Below are 8,216 nucleotides of genomic sequence, written 5' to 3'. Positions count from 1 at the left end.
CATTTGGGTGATTGTTGATAGGTTAACTAAATCTGCTCATTTCATTCCGATAAAGGTGATTTACAATGCAGAGAAGTTAGCCAAGATCTATATCTCAGAAATCGTTCGATTGCATGGGATTCCACTATCCATCATATCAGATAGAGGTACGCAGTTTACTTCTAAGTTTTGGAAAACATTGCATGCGGAATTGGGTACTAGGTTGGACCTTAGTACTGCGTTCCATCCTCAGACCGATGGTCAGTCTGAAAGGACGATTCAAGTGTTGGAGAATATGCTTCGTGCATGTGTGATAGAGTTTGGTGGCCATTGGGATAGCTTCCTACCCTTAGCGGAGTTTTCATACAATAATAGCTATCACTCAAGTATTGATATGGCCCCATTTGAAGCATTGTATGGGAGGAGATGTAGGTCTCCCATTGGTTGGTTTGATGCATTTGAGGTTAGACCTTGGGGTACTGACCTTTTGAGGGATTCGATAGAGAAAGTGAAATCTATTCAAGAAAAGCTTCTAGCGGCACAAAGTAGACAAAAACAATATGCAGGTCGAAAGGTTAGAGACTTAGAGTTCATGGAAGGTGAACAAGTCTTGTTGAAGGTTTCGCCAATGAAAGGGGTGATGCGATTTGGTAAGCGAGGTAAACTTAGCCCAAGGTATATTGGTCTATTTGAAGTACTTAAGCGAGTAGGGGAGGTGGCTTATGAGTTAGCCTTGCCTCCAGGGCTGTCCGGAGTGCATCTGGTATTCCATGTGTCGATGTTGAAAAGATACCATGGCGATGGAAATTACATTATCCGTTGGGATTCAGTTTTGCTTGATGAGAATTTGTCTTATGAGGAAGAACCTGTTGCCATTCTAGATAGAGAAATTCGCAAGTTGAGATCAAGGGAAATTGCATCCATCAAAGTTCAATGGAAGAATCGACCCGTTGAAGAAGCCACTTGGGAGAAGGAGGCGGATATGCGAGAAAAATACCCATATCTGTTTACAGATTTAGGTACTCCTTTTCGCCCTTGTTTTCCTTCTTGTGATCGTTCGGGGACGAACGATTGGTAAATTGGTATCTAATGTAACAACCTGTTTAGTCGTTTTGAGCAGCAGATTTTATTTCTGGAAAAACAGGCTGAGACGACGGAACCCACGACGGAAAGTCATGGGCACGACGGACCGTCGAGGGTGTCTCGTCCCAAAACACTTAGAAATTTTGAAATTTGGGTGCTGAAATCGACTCTCTAAACTTTGTAACGAAATGGAAGGACGGACCGTCACAGACCCTTGGTGGAAATTTGGGTCTCTGAACTTTGCGACGACCTGCAGGACGGACCGTCGCAGGCACGACGGCCCGTCACAGGTTGCGTAATCCTAGTGGAAGTCAGATTTCTTGATACGTTTTAGGGGACGTTTTTGACTATTCTTGCCTTAATTATAAAGTTAGTGGGTTAATGTTAATAAGTCTAATTTCTTGGGGGTTAAAAGAGGTAACCTTAAGTTAATTAGTGGGTTATTATTGCCATCTTTTATTCTTAATTATATACTAATTAGGGTAAAAGAAAGAGGGTTTGAATAAAGAAAATAGAAAGAACAAGAGAAAGAGAGAGAAAGTTGAACGAGAGAGAGGATCGAACGAGAGGAAAAAACACAAAGCTTGGGAAATTGCTTGCTTGATCACGAATCTTCGGTGGAGGTAGGTTATGGTTTTCATACTTTCATAGTAAACTCTTAATAGAGAATGATGTGTATTGATAGTATTGTAAACCCTGCTATGTGCTTAATTGTATGCATGCATGAACGTGATTATATAATTGTGATTATATTAAGCATGATGAAGTTATTGAATCTCAAATCTTGATAAAAACCTAATCTCTTTTTAATGATGATGCCTTGGTAAGGGAGAAGGCTTGATGAACTAAAGTAATGAGATTGATGATGCCTTGGTAAGAAAGAAGGCTTGATGAATTGATGGAAGTAGAATTAGGGGATCGGGTGTCACGAACCGACACGTAGAATTAGGGGATCGGGTGTCACGAACCGACACGTAGATTTTGGGGATCGGGTGTCACAAACCGACACGTATAAATTAGGGGATCAGGTGTCACGAACCGACACGTAGAATAAGGAGATCGGGTGTCACGAACCGACATGTAGATTTAGGGGATCGGGTGTCACGAACCGACACGTAGATTTAGGGGATCGGGTGTCACGAACCGACAGGTAGATTTAGGGGATCGGAGTGTCACGTACCGACACAAGAGGATTGATGAATATGAGGGATCGGAGTGTCACGTACCGACACAAGAGGATTTATGAATATGAGGGATCGGAGTGTCACGTACCGACACAAGAGGATTAATAAATATGAGGGAGCAGAGTGTCACGTACCGACACAAGAGAAATAAAGATAATGAATCTTGAAAGATGTTAATATACTCAATCTAATGAACATAATTCCCAAATGAGTATGGTATTGAGGCTTGAGTCCTCATGTGTGAACTTGACGGTAATTGTTAATGATATAGTACTTGTTGTTGCTACATGTTGAGTATCATGGTTGATTTTATGATATTATCGGTATATATTGATTTCTATTTTGAGTTGGCCGATGATATCTACTCAGTACCCGTGTTTTGTACTGACCCCTACTTTTATGTTTTCTTCTTGATTATTTGTGGAGTGCAGCAAACGTGCCGTCATCTTCGACTCAACAGTAACTCTAGCCAGTCTTCGTCACATCGGATCTTCAGGGTGAGCTAATGCTTCTAGCTTGGACTGGATCTTCTTCTTCAAGTCTTGATGCCTTGAACTTCCGGCATGGACTAGCTTCTTATGTATTTTTAGCTTTTAGAATACTCTTAGTTTAGTCATTTGATCGTAGATGTTCTTGTGGTGATGACTTCCAGATTTTGGGGATAATAATAGTTATTGATTTTATTAATGAGTTTAAGTCTTCCGCATTACTTTATGTTGATATCATATTGAAATGTTAAGGTTTAGATTGGTTGGTTCGCTCACATAGGAGGGTAAGTGTGGGTGCCAGTCGCGGCCCGAATTTGGGTCGTGACAGTGACACTATAACAAAAATATCATTAGCGGTAATTAATTTATAATTATCGTTAAATATATTTTTTTAGCGGTAAGTGTCACTTTTTGCATATGCCTCTATAATCTTTAACGACATTGGTATCAATGACACTTAACTAATGTCGATGAACACTTTATCACTCTTTATTAATGTCAATATTTAATATCGCTAAAAAATATTTTTATTATAATGTGAATTGAAGTATATATAATGAAGGTCTCCGTCATCTTTAATCAGAGATTTTAGAGGTTCGAATCAATATTAAAGTTTGTTAAGATATAAAGGGTGCGTGAAAATAACATCTTTAATGACATCACAAATTAATAATAATGTTATATTCATAGTAATACACTATAAATAAGATCTAAGAAGGATAGTATCTACACTCTACACAGATCTTATCCTATTCTTAGGTGGTAGATAGAATATTATTTTTGATAGACTCTCGATTCAAACACACTAAATCATCTCATTCGTGATTTCCTCATCTTGCACTCTACTGAAGTCGCTCTCATCTTGTCTCAAATAGATTTATTTTTAATTATATATTTTCTAATAAATCCACAAATTCATTTTTAAATTTCAATGTCACATCCTTTTAACAATATAATTTTGTGATATGGAATATTTCAATTGATCAACTTTCGTTAAAAAAAACTCAATCCACTCCTACTCATGTGTATTTACTTAAAAATAAATAATAGAAAAAAGGCACAAGTAAGGGATAAAAAAACATAAAATTCTTATTCATATGTGAATATGTCTTATTTTAACTGCACACATTATTTTTAAGTAGTACACGTAATTAAAATAAATAATTAAAATAAATTGAACGATAACATTTTGAAAGAATAACTTTCTTCTTAAAAAAATATAAGTTTTGATGATTTAACAAATTTAGGGATCTAACAAGGAACCAAACCCTTGATATTGGGACTACTGACAGTGAAATGAATGATAAATTCAGTGTGAGGTATATTTGTGTGTTATCATCAAAAAGGGCGAAAATGTTATATTTTAGGGGTTTTGATGATCCTCACAAATGAGGAGACTTGGTCCATAGTAGAGTGCTCTCGTCCAGATACAAATGGGGTACAACTGTAAAGTTGTTATGATATGTGGTAGGTGAAAAGTGCAATGTCCTACACCATAGGAAGAGCGGACGAGATTGTATGTTTCAGTATCTCACAAATGCAGGGACCTGGTCCGAGGCAGAGTTCTCTCCATCTGATAGATAATGGTGTACAACCGTAAAGCTGTCCTGTCAGTGATAGGTAAGGCGCTAACGTACTGAAATAATCAGAATGGAAGAAGTTGTTTGCTTGCGGCTAATAACTCTTTATTAGGGGTATGCACTATTTGGATTAAATCGAAAAACCAAACCAAATCAAACCGAATTCTAATTTGGATAGGTTTTTTGGATTCTTATTTGGTTTTGGATTTATAATTTACTTTGTTTGTTTTTTTTTATTTGGTTTCGAATTTAGAAAAAAAAATCAAGTTATATTATATATATATATATATATATATATGTAAAATTAAGTTGGAGTTTAACCATTTTTGTTCCTTTTTAGTTATTTCATTATTGTTAACCCCTTGTATATCATGCATATTTTAATAATGACAAACTACTCTCACTAACTAAATGATACGTTGCAAAAAAGCCATAGTATGGAGACCATGATAATCTGCAAGAAATCACAATGGAATCAAGCTAAAAAGGAAAACGAGATTTGATCAAACAAAAATCAACCAAACAGCTTGCACACAAATCAAATCACGATGAAAAAGAGAAGTGAATATTTGATCAATCAGATCAAACAACATGACTAGCAAATCAAGGGATGCACAGAAGGAAGATTCAAACAAGCAAATTGAAAGACAAATCAAATACAGGACCAAAGAAAGGTCAAATCAAGAACAAAAACAAGTCAAGACTCCAAATCTTAATCAAAGAAAATAATTGATTTGTCATGCACATATTTGATATGAACATGACTCAGCAAATCAATCACCAAGGCGAATCAAGGATGAGATCAAAAATCCTTGATTCAAACACCCTTGGGTTTCTGACAAGAGCAATCACTATATAAACTTCATCAACCTTTACTGTGAAGTATGCATCTTCACTTGAACTTATTTGTAATCTTCTTTTGTTTTTGATAAAGCTTTGTACATGAAAGTGAACAATTGTAAAAGAAAAAGAGAAGGAAAGATTGCATGAGTAGGTTATACAAGTAGAGGAAGTGTCAAGTATAGAAGATCTAATTTGTACATCAGACAGGATCGAAAGTCTACCTATTCTTGTCAACCTAAGTTCGATCAAGCTCTTAAGGAAATCCTTGAAACTCAAGGGGACTGGACTAGACACCACATCGGTGATCCGAACTAGTATAAAAATTTCAGTGTTCATTTTACTTTTGTTATATTTTACTGAACTAACCTGCAGAGAAGTTGGCTACGGCACTCAGGCAGTCGACTGAACAACTATTTTTAATTCAACCCCCCCTCTTATCTTTCAATTGGTATCAGAGCAGGTTTCACAGATTAAGTGTTTAACTAAACGTTAGCAAATATAAAATGACACACTACCGAATCCCCGACGCATTACTCCAGGATAGACACTCATCACATCAACCACCTTACTTTAATGGGCAATACTATTTTCACTGGAAGGACAAATTTAGAATCTTCGTCTCCTCAAACAACCATAAAGCATGGATAGTTATCAAGAAAGATTCAAAGCCTATTCCTGGATTAACTGAAAATGATGGTACTGAGAAACCGTTCGATCCTGAATGATTCGATATTACAAAGGAACAACGAGAGGTAATTCAGACTAACGCTAGAGCTATAAGTTTGCTATACTGTGCAGTGAGTGGAGTAAAATATGACAAGATATCAACTTGTGAAACTACTAAAGAAATGTGGGACAAACTAGAAGTAACTTATGAAGGAACTACAAAAGTAAAGGATGTTAGAATTAGTTCACTCGTAAATGAATATGAGTTATTCAAAATGGACGATTTTGATAATGTAGAATCAATGTTCTCAAGATTCAGTAAAATTGTCTGTGAACTAAAATCACTTGGAATGGTCTACTCAAATTCTCTTCAAGTCAGCAAGCTGGTTAGAAGCCTTCCGAAAGCATGGGAAACCAAGATCGCCATTCTAGAAGATGTAGATCTACAAAATATGACATATGATGAGCTCCGATCAAACCTAATGTCTTATGAACAAAATCATATAATTAGATATAACAAGGATGACAAGAAGAAAACAGTGGCATTCACTGCCGAGACATCTGAAGTAAATGAAGAAGCAAATGAAGCCCAAGACAAAGGAATGACACTCATAACTGGTGGAGTAACACAGATGCTTTAACAAAGAAGACAAAAACCTCAACAAGATTTTAAAACTAATGAGTTCAAACGAAATGACGATTGTTGTTACTATTGCGGAGAATCATGACATATTAAACAGAATAGTACAAAAGAAGAAGGAGAAGCAATTGAAGAAATAAAGACCCAAAAAGCCTTGGAGCGTGGGAACAGGGAGAAACCACTGATGACGATTATGATGAAATGACAAATCTATGTTTCATGACACTAGGTGAAACAAGCGAGGTAAGACCTTTTAATTGTACTAATTGTCATGACTTACAGAACTCTTTGGATATGGTCATTGATGAATTGCAGAAAGTCATCGATGAATACAATAAACTTTCTCAAGAAAAGAAAGACTGACAGATTCTTCTTGAAGAAAGTCAGATTAAAGTTGATTACTGACAGAAGAACTAGAGGAAGTGAAAATGCAATTGAATAGCATCAGAAAATCTCCGAGTCAAAGTTCTGTTCACTCAAACAGAACAATGATTGCATCAAAAGAACTCTTCGAGCTTCAGATAAACTAAAAATTCTTCTAACTCAAGTTTTGTTAATTTCTCTTCTAAAATTATTTGTTATACTTCTGGTAATGTCGGTCACAAATCCTTTCAATGCAGAAAATTTATTTCTGGGAAATGAAGTTGGAGCAAAAAGGTGTCAATCATCAAGGACCCAAAAATAATTGGGTTCCTAAAAGAAACTAGTCTCTCTGTTTCGTAGGAGCAATCAAGGAAACCTACAAAAAGGGGAATGTGGGCACTTGATAGTGGATGCTCCAGACATATGCATGGAAAGAAAGAAAACTTCAAAACTATAAAAAGAATAGATGGAGGATGTGTTAAATTTAGAGATAATGCTAAAGGAGAAGTAACTGGGGTCGGAACAATCTCATTATGTTCATCATGTGATCTGGTCGAAGTTTATTTAGTTGAAGGACTCAAACATAATCTTCTCAGCATTAGTCAATTGTGTGATGCCGGATTTCAAGTCACCTTCAATACAACCAACTGCATCATTAAGCATATAGAGAAAAAGCTAAATCTTATCGGAGACCGCGTAAATAACATATATATTTTAAACAATGTAAAATTTTCATTTCTCACTTGTCTTACTGCAGTTGCAAGCGATCCATGGCTATGCACAGAAAGCTTGGACATGCAAGAATGCACGCACTCCGCAAACTACTCTCACTAACTAAATCATACGTTGCAGAAAATCCATACGATGGAGACCATGACAATCTGCAAGAAATCACAATAGAATAAAACTAAAAAGAAAAACTAGATTTGATCAGACAAAAATCAACCAAACAAAGTTTGCACACAAATCAAATCACGATGAAAAAGAAAAGTGAATATTTGATCAATCATATCAAACATCAGAACTGGCAAATCAAGGGATACACATAAGGAAGATTCAAATAAGCAAATTGAAACACAAATCAAATACAGGACCAAAGGAAGGTCAAATCAAGAATCAAGATCAAGTCAAGACTCAAGACCTTAATCAAAGGAAAGAATTAATTTGTCATGCACATATCTAATATGGACATGACTCAGCAAATCAATCACAAGGCGAATCAAGGTATCAAGGATGAGATCAAAGATCTTTGGTTCAAACACCCTTGGGTTTCTGACAAGAGCAATCACTATATAAACCTCCTCAACCTTTACTGTGAAATATGCATCTTCACTTGAACTTATTTGTAATTTTCTTTTGTCTTTCATAAACCTTTGTACACGAGAGTGAA

This window comes from Solanum lycopersicum, chromosome 8 (genome assembly GCF_036512215.1).
Source record: "Solanum lycopersicum chromosome 8, SLM_r2.1".
Taxonomy (NCBI): Eukaryota; Viridiplantae; Streptophyta; class Magnoliopsida; order Solanales; family Solanaceae; genus Solanum; species Solanum lycopersicum.
Note: the sequence above shows the minus strand (reverse complement) of the source record.